This window comes from Balaenoptera acutorostrata, chromosome 3 (genome assembly GCF_949987535.1).
Source record: "Balaenoptera acutorostrata chromosome 3, mBalAcu1.1, whole genome shotgun sequence".
NCBI classification, from domain to species: domain Eukaryota; kingdom Metazoa; phylum Chordata; class Mammalia; order Artiodactyla; family Balaenopteridae; genus Balaenoptera; species Balaenoptera acutorostrata.
In genome coordinates, this window is record NC_080066.1 from 39,829,004 (window position 1) to 39,846,566 (window position 17,563).

Genomic DNA, 17,563 nt, shown 5'->3' on the forward strand with positions numbered 1-17,563 from the left:
ACACACTGTGGGGACATAAGAGTCACAGTCTCTGAGCCTCAAGAAGCAATAGGCTGGTGGGGAAGACAGACTGATAATCCAAGAAGAGCTTTGCAATGTCATAGGCTGTCTGATGGACAGATATATGCCCAGGGCTCCAGATGGCCTCCCTGGAGATGCAGCTGGAGCAGTCAGCAGGGCCAGTTCTGGCTTCTCTGCAAGCAGATGGGCTTAACTTTGAGGTCAGTGCCATCCCCCCACTCCCCATTCCCCTGCCCCAGCTGACCCTGGTCTGGTGGAGACCCTCCAACCCCAGCCAGTTCCAGGTTCTGATTTGGGGTGTGGAGCCCAGGATCCGCTCTCGGTCCCTGAGCTGCCCTGTTGGCTGGCCCGCCTCTCAAGCCCTGAGCAGGCAGCTGCTGCGTTAGCTGGAAAGGCGCTCTGCTCTGGCGAAGATGAGTGCTCTCACCTCCTCCCTCTGGACCTCACACAACCCGGCCTCTGAGGGACCCCTGGGGAAATGAGCGCAGAGGAGCCTGGCAGTTTAAAAGCCCTATAATTGCAGTGCTGGTTTCTAGCACCGCTCTGGGTTTCCTACGTTAAGGAAAGTTTACAAGGCCCCGGAAACAGCTCCGATGCCAGCAGGCTCTGGAGATGCAGGCTGGGGCAGCAGAGGGAGGGGGAGAATGTTTCTTGAAGGATCCCTGAGATTCTCCCATCCCTATGAGCCCCTGGGGCCTGGAAGGGAGGCCTCTGGGATACAGGGAGAGAAAGTTCCAGGGATGGGAAGTTTAAGGAGAATCGGGCAAAAGTTTTTCTGGGGCTCTGAGTTTTCTTAGTGCATTCAAAAATGTTTATTGAGTCCCTGCTCTACATGCCTGTTCTAGGCACTGAGATCCATCAGTGAGCAAAACAGATCAAGTCCTTCCTTGCCCTTAAAGCGCTCACACTCTACTTGGGAGATACAAAAGAAACATGTGTGCAAATACAGATGTGGAATAATGTCAGGGAATGAGACGTGGGAGAAGAAAAATAAATCAAAGTCATGTGATAGAAAGGTTGGGGAAGACGATTTTAGACAGGGTAACCCAAGAAGACCTCTAAGGAGGTGACCTTTGCCTTGAGACTGGAGGGAGTGAAGCAGTGTAGGAGGTGAGTGGGGGAGCGGGTGGGAATGGGGTGAGGGGCAGAGGCCCGGGCTGGGAGTGTGCATGGTCTGTTCAAGGAACAGCATGGGGTGCAGTGAGGCTGGGGAGAGGGTGCGAAATGGGACCAGCGAGGGAGCTACTGCCAGATCCTAGAGGGACTCATGGACGAGACTCTGGGTTCAGATGGAGGGATGTTGGTGGGTGTGGTGAAGGCAGTTGGAGCACCCGAGCATGGCTTCTGTTTCTATATGAAGCATGGGGTGAGAGTGGCAGCTGAGAGTGAGGGGGGACTGGGGACCGGGGGGTGGAGGAGGGCTATGGAGAGAAGAGGAGGTATTCAATCATCATCTCAGAGAATGAGAAAGAAATTTCTAGAAAAACCTGCTGGTATTGCTGGGCAGAACTCAGGGTGCTTTGCAGTTTGTGGTCTTGAATTTAACAACTCTTTGTGTGGTTTGCTCTGTTGAGTGGCTAAAATGGGCTGGCCGAGGGCTAGCCGGTAAGGAGGGAATAAATAGACACACTCCTGCCCTCAAGCAGTTTCACCTCTGCACGGGAATTAAGTCAATGTTACAAACAACTGCAAATCAGAACAATATGAAGCTGTGCACCTCTCAGAAAGGTGTGAGAGGCTCTGGAAAGAGCTTGATGGAGGAGAAAGACTTTGGGGGCAGATAGACGTGGGCTGGAACCCCAGCTTTCCCACTCCTGAGCTGGATACTCTAAGGCAAGTCACAAAAGCTCTCTGAATCTCAGATTTTCCAAATTATAAAATGGGGATAATCCTACTAATTTAATAAGGCTGGAATGGTGATTAACTAAGGAAATATCAATAGATCTTGTGTGGAGTAGGAATTTAATGAATGGCGGCCATTGCTGTTTATTAGAACAGGGTCAGCAAATTATGACGCGTGGGCCAGTCCCATCCACCGATTGTTTTTGTACAGCCCACGAGCTAAGAATGATTTTCACATTTTAAACGGTTGGGGAAAAAAAAATCAAAAGAAGAATAATATTTCATGACACGTGAAAGTGATATGAAATTCAAATCTCGGTGTCCATAAATAAAGTTTTATTGGAACACAGCCATGCTCATTTGTTTATGTATTGTCTATGCTGCTTTTGCTCCACAACTGCAGAGTTGAGAAGTTGGTTGTGACAGAGACCATATCGCCTAGAAAGCCTAAAATATTTACTCCGTGGACCTTTACAGAAAAAGTTTGCCAACTTCCGATTTAGAGGAATGAAGGAGGAGAGATTGAACTGGGTACTCCGAAAGATGGCGTCTGTCGTGGCCCAGTTTCTCTCTTTCTAGCAGGAGCAGGACAGGTAGGAGGCTGGGCTCCATAGGAGTCCTCTCCAAACTAGGGCTGCGCGTTTTGGGGGTGGGGGAGTGTGTTCCTGGGCTTGGGCCCCTAAGCTTGTCTCCTGGCAAGCCAGATGCAGTGCCCTCTTTTCAAGACCCAAAAGGAAGATAGAAAGAGCCAAAGAAACATTACAGGAAGAAGGCACGAGTCTGTGTGGATTGGGTCTGCAGGGGTGAGCGCAGCAGGGCCTTGGCTGTGCAGCAACCTTTCATTTTTCTCTTGCTAACAATTACGGCAGCTGATCCAACCATTCTCACTGTCCTCAAGCCTCTGAGGCCACCCCTGTGCTCCACTCGGCAGAGGACCCCAACCCCAAGGTCGAGGAGACCAGGCTACCTGCTGTGAAGTCCCTCTACATTCCTCCTCCCCACCCCAACTTCTCTGAATTCCCAGGGTTTCTTCCTGCTGCCCCGTAGGAAGAAGCGTCCCTATCCCTTTTCAGGCTAAGCCTTCCACCCATGCTTTGATCTCATCCCTCCTTGGCTCCCCTGGGCTCTTGCTCTGTTAATTATACATCTTTCTTGCATTCTTAGTCTTGTGTCCACTGGCACTTTTCCTTTCCTCCTCTTTTTGGGAAGGTGACTAATATTTAATGAGTTCCTATTATGTGCCAGCACTCTGCTAGGTGATTGTAGATGCTGTTTCATTTGATTCTGACAAAAGCCCTGAGGTAGTATATTAGTCAGGACTTTTAGTTACCTGTGAAAGAAACCCAGCTTAAACTAGTTTAGAGGAAATTTATTGGTTCATGTCATGGGAAGTTCAAGGACAAATTTTAGACATGATTAGATCCAGGTCCTTCAATAATGTCCTAAAGAATTTCTTTCTGTATTTCTCAGTTCTGTTTTCTTCTGTATTGGTTTCATTCTCAGACAGACATGCCTCATGTGGTGGCGAAGGTGGCCACCAGCAGCTTCTAGACTTTTACTCTACCTTTGTCACAATTCCCAAGGAAAGAGAGTGTCAGCAAAAATCCCAGGGCTGACTATCATTGGCTTGGCCTGGGCCACAGAGCCTTTCCTGACCCAATCACTGTGGCCAAGCGATTGCTGTCCTCTCACTGGTCAACCCAGGGCTATCTGCCCATTTGTGGTGGGGGCATCAGCCCCATCTAAACCACATGGACTAGGAGTAAGAAAGATGTGGTTTCCCCAAAGGAAAATCATGGTGTTGACATTGGAAGATGGGAGAATGGTTGCTGGGTAGGCAAAAATGACAGTTGTCCATCAGAGATAGATATTACAACCCTCATGTTATAGTTGAAGAAATTGAGCCTAATAGAGGTTAAATGGCTGGTACCAGGTTGTACAGCTGAAACTCAGTAGAGGTGCAATTTCACCCAAGTTGGGCTCACTCTATATTCTGCCTTGATTCCTAGGATTGCCATGGGAATGCAGGAAACTTCAGCTTGCTCAGGGAGTAGAAGGGAACAGGAGTGGAAATGATAAGAAAGAAAATATGGTCTTCTGGAATAACCAATGAGAAAAAAAGCTGCTGGCTGGGTAAACCTCGGGTGGACGCAGGTGGCTGGGCAGAGGTGTTGGGAATCAAGGGGTCTCTACAGGAGACATCTCCATTGGAGAGACCTGGTCTCTGTCTCTTCCGAATAACCCTACTTGTCTGTTTGTCCAAGGCCTTTCCAATCAACCTTGATGTTTGGCAAATGCTATTGTATTTTACTGAACACAACTGGGCTCAGAGGGCATTGCTGTGAACACACACAGCCCTGGTGTTTCACAGAGTGACATCAGAGAGGAGGGGAGTCCTGTGACCCCAGGAATGAATCCCCACATTGGGATGAGCTGGACATATACCACCCAACCAGATATTTCCGGTCTGTATCCACCTGGAACTTTTCAAGGGAGAGGAACCCTTTGAGCAAGACCATGAAAGACAGGAGAATTTGCCTGGAGGAAGCAGTTTTCTGCTGGTCTAGGGTGGGACTGTTTTCTAGAAAATTTGGGGCCAGTTCTGTTCATGTACACATATGGAAAGAGGAGAAACACACACACACACACACACACACACACACAAACACACTCTTTTTCTTTCGGATCACTGTATCTGTGGCCTCCAGACTGTGATGGGGAAATAAAGTCTGATCAAGGCTCTAAGTAGGGGGTGCTGGGAGTTAGGGAGGCCTGGGGGACACAGGGCACCAGGAGGGACAGCTGAGGGAGGATGGGAGTGTGGACCCAGAAAGGAAAGAATTAGGACCACATATGTGGTCCTGGGTTCTGCTACTGATTCTCCCAAGAGGCAGAGATGGTGACAGAACCCGGCATCGGACCCTAAAGAAAGACATGAGTTGAGTTGGAGGACAGCTGCAGACTGTTGTGTGAGAGCCTTGCCTTTCCCCCGTATCCCTAGCCCCACCCACGCCCCCTGTACTTCAATCTGAGCTGCTGGAGGCTGAGGCGAAGTGGGTGGAACATTTCTAAGCATAGAATGTCTTGGACTTGGAACCCATGGGAACCTGAGAAGCAAACTCATCCTCACCTAGTGAAAAATGCCCTCGATTGGGCATTGTTAGATGCTTCATCATCAGAAAAGCTCCTCCTTATGTCACACCCAAATCTGCCTCCCAGTAACTCCCAAAGAATGGTCCCACTTGTGGACAGTTGGCATCATGCTGGACAAATCCAAGTCCCTTTCCAAGTTAGAACTGGCCCGAGAGTGTCAGTGACGTCATGTGGTCCATGCAGCTCTGCTCTCCTCGCGTGCACGGGCTTAGCACGTGTCGGGGTGGCGACGTGTATGGTTGTGCGTTCAGGCAACCCGACTGGTGAGTAAATGAAGGGCTATATTTATCTCCGCCTCCCAGGCCCAGGAGCTCCCACTCTGTGCCAGAGAAGGGAAAAACAAGCATGTGGGGAGATGCCTCACATTATTGTGACAAGTAATTAGGGGATGTAAAATGTTCATAAATTACTTTATTAGACAAATGCTGCTTATAAGCCCCACACCACAAACATTCCCAGGGAGTTGCCTCTGGTCCCGGGACTCTGCTGCTGAAGGAATCCCGGCTCTCCTCCACATGGTAGGCTGTGTGCAGGGAAAGGTCTGGATTTGGTATCTCTGCTCCGCCCCTCCTAAATGCATGATCTTAGGCACATCAGCTTATCCGGTTAGACTGCAGTTTCTGTGTCTGTAGGTGGGAGTAATGCTCTTCACTCACTGCTTCAGGAGGTGTCTCCAGCAGACGCTACCACCGCCAGGGCTGGCGGTAGGGTGATAGTAGAAGAGAAGTGGTGATAAGAGATCCCAGGCATCAGGGCCTGCCTGCGGGGGCGGGGACAGTTGAAGAGGTGTTTCCAGTGGGAACAGAATATTAATTGAGCATCTACTATTGCCAGGGACTGGAACAGGCCTAAGGGACATTGCTGAACAAGATTCTTCCTCAACTTGCTCGTCATCCACAGAGAAGACAGGGAATCCTAGGACAAGAGCTGTTTGAAATGAAAATCGTAGCAGCCTAGATCTGGGGTCAGCAAGCTTTTCTGCTAAGTCAAGGGCCACGAGAGTAAATGTTTTAGACTTTGAGGGCCATGCAGTCTCTTGCCACCATTCAGCTGTGCCCTTGTCACGCAAAAGCAGCCTGAGACAATACATAAATGGACGTGCGTGCCTGGATTCTGATAAAACTATTTATGGACACTGAAATTTGAATTTCACAACATTTTTACGTGTCCTGACATATTCTTCTTCTTTCGATTTAAAAAAAAACACTTAAAAATGTAAAACCATTTTCAGCTCATGGTCCGTAGAAAGGCAGGTGGTTGGCTGGATTTGGGTCATAGTTTGCAGACTCCTGGCATAGAGGAAAAAGCAATGGAGTCCATTAGGGGTACCAGGGAAGGCTTTGCTGGGTCTGAGATTCTCAGTAGATGATGGTTTCACTGGGACCGTATGCTGGGGAGGGGAGAGGTGGGCCTTCTACGCAGAGGCAAGTGCTGTTACTTGGGCAAGGAGGCAGGAGCAGGGGAGCAGGGGCGCCTGCCGGACAGTGGGGAGTTTGGAGTGATTGGACTACAGGTGCGAGGTGGGGAAGTGAGCGGGTAAGACTGGAGAGAAGGTTGGGGTGGGATTGGGAAGCCCTTATAAGCCATGAAGAGGAGTTGAGCTAATCCTGAGGGCCATGGAGCTCTAGTGGAGATTTCTTGACTTTGTAGAAAAGCACCCCCAGCCCCCATCATTGTAGGAGGGCCGGGAAGGGGTTGTCTCAGTAGATTGTGAGAGGGGTGATGAGAGCCTGAACAGAGTCAGTAACAGCAGGGACAGGAGCAAGAAGCCAGATTGGAGAGGAGAATCCATAGGTGGAAACAGCCCAGATATGGGGGCAGGGAGGAGAGGGGGTCATCTCTGAGGTCGCATTCCCAATGGAGTGCCATTTGTGAACAAACACCCCATTATGTGCCCTCCCCGTGATGGCTAATAGGTATCTAATGGTGCCTCAGAGGAGGGGCAGGGAGGGGCCTCCCACTCGTGTTCCAGGTTCTGCACCAGGGGCTTTATAGACATTATGTCATTCAATCCCACCACTGTCCTGCAAAGGGAGTTTATGGTCTTACTTTACAGATAAGAAAACCAAGGCCTGGAAAGGTTAAGCAGTTTGCCCCAGGCTACACAGCTGGTGAGTGAAAAAGGAGAGCTCGGATCTTGGGTTAATTACTCTATATGCCAACATCTTTCAACCTGGACACACTGCCGGGGGCAGTTTGGCAGCATGAGGCACCCAAAACCCGAAAGGACATTTTCATGGGCACCTGGTCACACTGGAGGCTGTGGAGGAGAGCACAGCAGAGCAGGGGGAGGTGGCAGGGGTTGGGGTGACAGAAGTCAGGCAAGTAGCTCCTCTGCTGGGCGTCTACATTTAATTCCAGAGCGAGGAATCAAGGGGGTGGTTGAGAGAGACCTCGGATAAGCTGCTGAGCCTCTGGCTGCAGTCTTCCTTTGTGAAGCCTGGTGAGGAGATACTGAAGGGACCGCAGGGGTGGTTCCAGTCACCCTGCATACAAAGCTGTCCTCCCAGAAAAGGCACCTCCCCAACCCCTGCCAGGGCAGCATCCCCAAACCCTTAATTCCATTCCATCCCTCTACTGCTCAAAAGCGCCCAACTTTCGGTGGGTTCCATGGTCCGAAGGGCACATCTGGCTCCCCAGCCTGGCAGGGAAGGCCCGGCCTCCACAGGGCTCCAGTCTTCTCATTCAGGTCCAGTTCTTACTGTTCCCAACAGAACCTCTGCTGCACTGGCCCCCAGCAAGACACCGTGGCCCCTCTGCTGAGACCACCCCATCCCTCTATAGATCTAGGAGATGCTTTCCTCAAGGTGCAGCTGGGCGCCCACCTCCCTTGCAGTCTTCCCTGACCAGCCGGCTCTCCCCTGGCGCCGTGATGATGTGATGTCCCCGTTACCCTCAGGAAGTGGTGCTGAGGGCTGGCCAAGTTCTTGTTCTGGGTAAAAGAGGAAACACAGGGCTTCAAAGAGAAGCCGAGGGTGATGAGTCCCAGAGCAGAAGACCCTGGTTAGAGGAGAAGGCCAAAGGGGGAGGCAGAGATCATGGGAGCCATCAATTAACCACAGGATCCTGAGGGGGGAGGTGAGTGTGTTGGGGCAACGTCCAAATTACAGGCAAGGGTCATCATGGGGCTCCCCTAGTCACCCTGCTCCCCAAAGGACTATCATGGGCTCTGCTGTGAAAACACCTATTATGGGATGTGGTCGAAGCCATGGTTATGGGGTTGGACTGGAAGGGCTTTGTATCTTAGGGAGAGGGCCTCATAGGGAATAAAGCTTCCTGGATAAACCTTAAAACATATCAATTTCCATGTTATTTCAGTGGCCGCAGGAAGCTCCACAACGTGGAGGAGGTGGGTTACACTTATACTTAACACTTACACTAATCACAAGGCTGTGACCTTGAATAGCTGTTGAACATTTGCAAGGCGCTTTCACATGCACTAGATCATCCCACCTTCATGACAATCTGATGGGTGTTTTCATCCCCGTTTTACAGATGAGGCTCAAGATTAAATGTGACTTGCTAGGCTCTTCCTCATGGCTGCCATGCTGGTCTTCAAGGTCACGGGAAAGCCCCCTTTGAGTTCTCTCTCCTAGCAGGAGGGCGCAGTGTTTCCTAAGTGTTAACCAGGAGCGTGTGAATTAGCTTTTTAGAAGCTTCTCACGCAACTAGTAAGTGACAAGCTTGGGAGTCAAGTCTAGTTCTATTCTCCTCCCGACACCTTGTGTTGTTACTTAACTGCATGTGTGTGCACCTGTGGCCTCGGTGAAATTATACACTCCTTGAGGGTAGATATTCTGTTTCCTGTTCTGTGTAAGCCCCCTTTTGCGCCAGGCACTAGTACACAGTAAGCACTCAGCCAACCTTTGGCTGATCATCTCTTCCCTCCTACCCCAAATTGGAAAGGTCTGCCCCTGAGTCATTCTGCTTAGGAAGGAGAGATGGAATACTGTCAGTTTCTCTGGGATCCCCTTCCCTTTGGGAGTTTCTCTGGAGAGTTCCCAGAGCTGACCTTGGGAACAGAGATCCAATTCTTGCCATTTGGAGCATTTGTATCCTGATTACATTCATTCCCACGATGCATCTTCTCATGGTCTTGGACAATTTAGAGTGTTGCTTGGTGGGAAGGCAGGGGAGAGAAGGTGGCCTCTCTCCATCACTTAGGGCTGCAGATTCTCAGATGCCAATTTCTCATCTTTGACCCAGTCCCATTGTTCACTGCGGGACACTTAAGCTCTCAGGCCCACTTTGGGGCTCAGGAAGAGCTGGTCCGCCTTCCCCATCCATCTCTGCTTTACCTTTCTTTCATCTAATGGTTTGCCACCTTGGCAGGAAGGGTGCTACTGGGAGCTGGGGAGACCCCCTCTTCCAAGTTCTCTCTCTTAGCAGGAGGGCACTGTGTTTGCTAATAGGTGTTAAATGGGAGCATCAAATTTTAATCAGCTCCTTAATGGAGTCTGGGGACCTGGGGGAGTTCTCGAGTCCTGCATTATGCTGCTTGCTGGAGCCAAGTTGGATGCAGTGAGTGGGAAGGTGGGACGGGAAGCTGCCGTCAGCCAGAGCTACTGGAAAATGAGATGGTGCTGGCTACTTTCATTCAGGGTGGCCCAGCTCAAGTGGCCACCGTGGCTGCTCTTGGTGACCCATCCATTGCTGACTTCCTCTTGGTGGGAAGCAGGTCCAACAGCAAATGTAAAAATGGGAGAACATTGGCATCGGAAGAACCTGGTTCATATTCTAGGATTTTCGAGTTGAATGAATTACTGTGGATGAGTTCCTTGGTGTGGTAGCCAGTTCATTTTAATTAGGGCCCCCAAATCGGGCCTCCCTGCATCCCTTTTGTGATGGGGTGTTGCCACTCTTAGCACTGAGAGGCAGAGTTTCTTCATCCCCATCACACTGAGTTGGTCTATGACTTTCTTTGACCAATAGAATATGGTGGGAGTGTCATAGGTGGGTTCTGGAGCCTAGGCCTTAAGAGTCCTTATCGCTTTTGCTTTTCACTCTCTTGGAATGCTGTCCTGAGACCACCATGAAAGGAAGCCTGTCTAACCTAGTAGAGGGTGAGAACCCATGTGGAGGAGAACCAGGGTGCTCCCATCCATAGCCAGCACATGTGAGTGAGGTGACTTTCCAGCTCCAGGTGAGCTGTACGCTGACTGCAACCGTATGAGGGATCCCAGGTAAGACGTGCAGAAGGACCACCTAGATTGAAAACACATGTTGTGAGAAATAAGAAAATCATCATTGTTTCAGGGCACTGAGTTTTCGGGTGCTTTGTTACTGATTAATAGATAACTGAAATGCTTGGCTTCTCTGAGCCTCGGATTCTCAGATATAGCCCAGGACCTCCGATGAGCACCTTGTCCCTGGAAGGGCCTCCATGACAGGTGCCTGAGACTGTGCCTGGGACATAGTAGGTCTGCAGGGAGAGAGAAGCACTGCCAATGAGACTGGGGGAGAGAAGGGCCTTGACCGTCACAGCAAGGAGATGTGACAGTGGTGGTGGTGGTGGGATGAGGGAGAGGGACGACATGTAAGACGTTTCTGAGACAAAACAGGATTTGATGAATGACTACATGAGCAAGGAGGGTGAGTCAGAGATGCCATGGAGGTTGCCAGCCCGGGGAAGTGAGTAAACAGTGCTGCTAAGGAAGGTGGGAGGAGGGCAGGTCTGAGATGGAGATGAACGGGTGTGAGAAGGAGACAGTGGACGCAGTTGGCCATGTGGGTCTGAGCTCAGGAGAGAGGCCAGGGCTGGGTGGAGGTGTGGGACTCATCGGGGTGCAGGGGGCCATTGAAACCTGGTGGATGGCTGTCTCAGTCTGTTTGTGCTGCTATAACAAAACACCACAGACTAGGTGGCTTGTGAAAAACAGAAATTTCTATCTTTGACTTCTTAATTGACATCAGACTCCTTCTAAGCACTTAACAAATATCATCTATCTCAACCTTGTAACGACTCTACTATCCCCGTTTTACAGACAAGGAATCAGAGGCACAAGTGTTACTTGGTGCACAGTGCACATCTAGTAAGTTCCAGAGGCCAATGTGGCGGTCTAGTTTAGAGCCCACACTCTTAACCAGTGCCCTCTAAGCCAACTCCCCGGCATGATGCACATAGTAGGCGCTCATGAAATACATGTGCATTGAATTAAATCCATCAGATCGCTATTTCCAAGAAAGCCAAAGATTGTAAATTCTTAGGAACACAAATCCCTTTAAATGTCACTTTTAGAATCTCAGATACTAGGAAGAAAACGAAATAGGAGGGTGGGTGGGTCTTCAGGGGGGATTTTGCTCTTCCATTTTTGCAGCTAGTGTGGTTTGCTGCCCTCTCACCCTGCCCCTGCCCCACAAACCTTCCTCCCAGTCTTGCCCTCTTGGGAAAGGGAAGAGTTGGAGCACCCACCAGCCATCGTGGCAGACAGGGGTGGGGTAGAGCAACGATCAGTGTTTCAGTGTTCTCCATGCTGCTGGAGCCTGTGAGGCGAAGGCCAGATGAGCTGGAGCTGAACGCAATTTTTGTCAGAGTTCCCTTCCCATCTGTGAATGCAAATCCTGAATTACAGGCCATCCGGATGACAAGCTGACATTTTAGCTCCAAACATTCTCCTATAATTAGTAGAATCTAATGCAATACAGGGAATGGCTCCATTTTACACACACGTTATCGTAATGCCTTTAAATAAGATAATTGATTATGCCTCTGCATAAGAAAGTGAAATATTCGGTGTAATTAAAACCAGCATTCCAATCCTGGCTGCCTGACAGGTGATCCACGTGTCACTTTATAAACCCTTAAAGTACTGCTCACACCCACATTCAAAGTTTGTTGTAGAAAAAACTTTGGAGAATTTTTTTTTCTCATGGTTTCCAGCTTTGGGTCTGGAAATCTGAGTGCGGGTGGCTACTGATTTTGGGGGGATTTCTGTATTCCTCCTCAGCTCCCTGACACTATCACAAACTCTGTCTCACGTTTCGCTAATAGATCTTCTTTTTATAGATGAGGAAATTGAGGCACAGGGAAATGACAGCCATTCTGTGACAGCCAGGCTTGGAACTCAGTTGTCTGTCTCACAGCCCTTGCAATTAGATTTGAATTCAAGTTCTTTTGCTAAAAGTGGGAAAAGTGTGGTTTTGTTGACAGAATGTAGGGCTGGAATCAGGAAATCTGGATTCTTCTTGGCTTTGCAATCAGTTAACTTCTCTGAGCTTTAGTTTCTCCACTTACTTCATTGATTGGCTAGGGAGAAAATTAGATCAGATCAGTAAAGTGAGAAATTTTAATATAATAGCAATCTAGTAGGTAGACTCCTGGGTTGTCTGGGGTGGAGGTGGGGAGGTTACTTGTTTGAGTAAAGAAAAGTCAGGTACAGCTGTGGAAATCTCAGTGGCCTGGAGGTCTAGGGAGTCCCCAGTACTGCCCCATTACTCTTGACCCAGCCTCCATCTTCTGGAGGTTGAGTGGTAGGGAGGAGATGGGACATCAGTAGGAAAGCTAGGTGAAAATTGTGTGGGCAGCTCTTTGCCTTGTTGGTACTTGGAGATGACATAGATATCTCAAGTGGTGTTGACCCACATTAGAGCCCTGCATTAGTCCCACCCTGTCAGTAAATTTCTGAAAGAGTTAGTCTGTGGCATGCTTTTGTGGGGCAGCTGATGGGTATTGGGTGAGTGCTCTGGAGACAGGAAAGCAAGCTACTCCCATTGGTGTCTCTTCAGGGGGCAAACTAATTACTTCATCTTTATTCTCATGAACCCCATAGCCTCATCCCAATAGCATTACTAATAAAAGCCTAGCTTCCTACAGAGATGTCAAGACTATTATCAATACATTTGTTCAGGAAAAACTCTTCCCAGTGTTGTCCTGTTCACACTTGCATTAGTTTCCTATTGCTGCTTTAAAAAATTACTATACACTTAGTAGCTTGAAATAACACAAATTTATCATCTTATAGTTCTAGAGATCAGAAGTCTGAAATCGATCTCACTGAGCTAAAATCAAAGTGTTGGCAATGCCATGTTCCTTCTGGAGGTTCTAGGGGAACACCTGTTGCCTTGCCTTTTCCTGCCTCTAGAGGCTGCCTGCATTCCTTGGCTCATGGTCTCTTCCTCCACCTTCAAAGCCAGCAATGTATGTTGAGCCTTTCTTATTGTGCCTCATCTCTGATTCTGATTCTTTAGCCCCTTTCTTCCCCACTTGTCACCCTTGTGACTACACTGAACCTACCAGGGTAATCCAGGAAAATCTCCCCATCTCGAGATCCATAACTCAATCACATCTGCAAAGTCCATTTTGTCATATAAAGTAACACAGTCACAGGTTCCAGGGACTAGGATTTGGGCATCTTTTGCAGGGGTTGGGGAGCAGGTTGTTATTCTGCCTACCACTACGCTCTAGCCCCAGGGATAATTGTATTAGTTACCTATTGCTTCTTAACAAATTACCTCCAAATTTCATGGCTTAAACAATGACCATTTACTGTTTCACCATTTCTGTTTGTAAGAAATTCTGTTGGTAAGAAAAACTAATACAAGTGTGAACAGGACAACACTGGGAAGAGTTTTTCCTGAACCAATGTATTGATAATAGTCTTGACATCTTTGTAGGAAGCTAGGCTTTTATTAGTAATGCTTTTTGGACACCCCCCTGGCTGGGAGTCTCTCACAAGGCTGTATTCAAGGTTGGCTGGAGCTGTAGTCATCTCAAGGCTTGATGAGGGAGGATTCACTTCCAAGTTCACTCACATGGCTGTTGGTAGGCTGTTGGCTAGAGACATCAGTTCTTTGCCACATAGGCCTCTCCATAGGGCAGCTCACAATATAGCGGCTGAATCCCTTCAGAGTGAGCGAGTGTGAGAGCAGAAGAGGGTGCCCAGGATGGAAGCCACAGTCTTTTTATAACCCAGTATTGGAAGTGACATCCCATCACTTCTGCCACATTCTTTTTTGTTAGAAATGAGTCAATAAATCCAGCCCACACTCAAAGAGAGTGACTTACACAGGGGTATAACCAGGAAGTGAGGATCAAACTCCGGGCCATCTTAGAGGCTGTGTCCTCCAGCAATGGGGAAGCTGATCCCTAAGGATCAGAGATGAGGCCTCCAAGATTTAAGACAAGGGAAATCAGACTTTAGAGGCCCTATCCCAATGCAGAGGAGAGTGAGATATTGGAGGGGGAGGCGTGTGGGTAGGCGGGTGGTTATAGAACTTTCTTCCATCTAGGTCAGTGGTTCTCTAACTTAGGAGATATATTAGAATTATCTGGAAAGCAAGATAAAATGCCAAAGCCTGGACTCCAAACCTATAGGTTCTTATTTAGTTGGATTGGGGTAGAATCCATGCAGGTGCATGTTTTTCAGAACTCTCAAAGTAATTCTGATTTGCATCAAAGTTTGAGAAATTTTGATCTAAAGAGTTTGCTGGTGTCTAAAAGAAGGGATTTGGAGATACCACGGAACTCTCTGAAGTCTGGATCTTCCAAATGATGATAATGATGATGATGATGACAATAATGAGAATTATTATTTATGTGAGTACTTAATACTTGGCAGGCACTATCTCCTGGGTCTCAGTTTCCTCATCTACAAAACGGAGAGAACATCAATCCAACAGGGAGATAGTGAAGCCCAAATGATTTAAGTCTGTATGCACTTGGTAAATGCTGGATTTACACCAGCGCCTCCTGTCTTGGACATCCCTGTGCTCCTTTTGGGGAGCCGAGATACCACACCCATCCCACCACCCTAGCACATTGGAACTGCTGGACAAGGGTGAGTGAACTCAGAGGAACCTACAAAGGACATTGTGTAGTGACCACAGGTCTGATGGGCTGCCCAAGAGGCCATTATGCAGGCTTGGGCTGGGATGAGGCTGGCTGTGCGGTGTACCCAGGTCTTCCATTAAAAGGCTTGGACCAGCAGCTAAGCCTAAGAGCAGTGACCAGGCTATTTTTACCTCCAGGTGACAGAGCTGGATCTACTCCTCTTCTTAGAGGAGCAGTCTATGCTGGACATGGCTGTACCTCTGAGGCCCAAGTCCACTTCTCATCACTGATGAGTGAACTCCGTTGACAGTTATTCCCAGCTTTCCCAGACCTCTTAGGTTTTCTTCAGAATTACCTGGTAGTCTGGCCTGGATTAAGGGGGATGTAATTCTTTGTGGGCAGGACTTTTGGCCTCCCCTGCTTAAGCTGTCACTTGGTTCAAGTACAGGTATGCCCTAAATAGGAAAGTAGGAAGGGCTGGTGACCTTCACATAGCCCTAAATAGGGAAGTAGAAAGGGCTGGTGACCTAAGCCAGGTTTTGTTCTTCCATTACTAGGGAAACCGAGGCAGAGTACAGGGCCTTATCTGCTTACAAGTTAGTGTGAGTTTTGGCTATATTTGGAAAGTTCCAGCCTCCTGGAAGTTTCAACACATGAAGATACTCATGAACTGACTGTTCTGTGTGTTCTTTTCTGCCAGAAGCTGAGCTCCTGGGGACTGATGACAAGGATAAAAGAAGTTATGTAGTTCTAGTTTCAAAGGGTCTAAGTTCAAGACTCAAACTAGTTTTGCAATATTGAACTTAGCTTCAAAAAGAATGTCCTTTAAATGCTTGTTTTGCCACTATCTTGCTGTGTTACTTAAGGCAAGTAAATTCACTTAACCTATTTCAGTATTGGCTTTCTTATCTGTGACATGCTTGTATCAGTCAGCATAGGCTCATGCTGCAGTAGCAAACCACCCTCAAACCTCAGTTGCTTAATACAGCAAAGATTTATTTCTTACTCACTTTTTGTGTCCATCTTGGGTCTACTGAGGGTTCTGCTACATGTTGTCTTTATTTTAGGACAGAGATGGACAAAAATAGTTACCATCAGAAACATTGCTGATTTCTGTGGTAGTGGGACAGGGAGAGTGGGCGCAAATGATGGTACTTCCACCTGGAAGTAACACACATTATTCTGCTCATTTTTCATTAGTCAGAGCAAGTCACATAGTCATCTCTAACTCCAAAGGTGCAGGGAAGTGCAATCTTACCATGTGCCCAGAAAGGGGGAGATCTGGAAAGGTTTGGTGAACAGCACTACTGGCTGTCCCAATGAGTACTGTTATGTCAACTTTCCCTCCAGGTTATTGAAAGCATTAAATGAGATAATAGAGGGAAAATCACTTGCAAATAGTAGACACAAGTAAGATGTTGTTCAAGTAGCATTTGGTGTCAGCTGTTGTGTGACAAACACTATATGTTAGATATTTTGTAACAGCAGCAACCCCCAGATAGAACTTTGGAAGGCAGTGGCTCCCCTGGCTTTGCTCCCCCTTGGCACTGGAGTCCTGACTGTAATCGTCAGGCAAGGCGCACTAGCCCAGGTATGTGTGTGGAATGAGAGCTCTTCTTCAACTGGAGATTTCTGGATGTTGTCCAGAGTATTTCCTGGGAAGGGCTCACTCTTGTGACAGCTGACCAGTGATCTCCACAAGCAGAGACAACGTGGGTTGTCCTGATGTCGGCCTCTGCGTCCTCTTCACTAAGGAGCAGGTCGGGTCTCTTAGCTCAGTGGATTTGAGACTGGTCGTGGTCTGGTGTGGATTTTGGTCCAAGTGCCCCTCTGTATTCTGGGGTCCACTCTGTGCTGAGATGCCTGCTTCTTGCTTTGAGGCCCTTGGAGTGGGAAGTCTTTGGTAATCTAGGGAGGTCCTGTGATATTGCAGTTCCCTGTCCCCATCAGTGGCTTTTCTGGCAGGAAGAAAAAGCCCGTTGAGATCAGCAGTGTTGTGTTGGTGGCTGCACTCCATGCTGTCTGACCATTGGAATTTTGGATGTTAAGCAGCTCCCTTTTTTTAAAAAAATTTATTTATTTATGGCTGTGTTGGGTCTTCGTTTCTGTGCAAGGGCTTTCTCTAGTTGCGGCAAGCGGGGGCCGCTCTTCATCGCGATGCGCGGGCCTCTCATTATCGCGGCCTCTCTTGTTGCGGAGCACAGGCTCCAGACACGCAGACTCAATAATTGTGGCTCACGGGCCTAGTTGCTCCGCGGCATGTGGGATCTTCCCAGACCAGGGCTCGAACCCATGTCACCTGCATTGGCAGGCAGATTCTCAACCGCTGCGCCACCAGGGAAGCCCCACAGCTCCCTTTTTTTTTGATGGGAAGAATCTTTACTTGAAATTTAAACTAAAAAGAGATCCCTATGTCCTTAGCATTTTGTGTGGGCCAATAGATACAACCCTGGCAACAGTAGCTCAGAACTTAGTCACTCCTGTGCTCAATATACACTTGCAAATGCATTCTCTTGTTATAATTCCACAGGATTATTCTACTAATAATTTTATTAGTAGTAATAAATTATTAATTTATTAGCAATAAATACTAATAATATTATTCTACTTATAGTCCTGTGAAATAGCTAACATTCTTATCCCCAATTTACAGATGAGGAGACTGAGGCTCATGTAGCTTATCTGCCTTGTCCAAGGTCCCACAGGTAGCAAGTGGCCTGCATTTAAAGACAGGTCCTCAGACTCCAAGCCCATTGTCCATTTCACTCTACAGCTCTC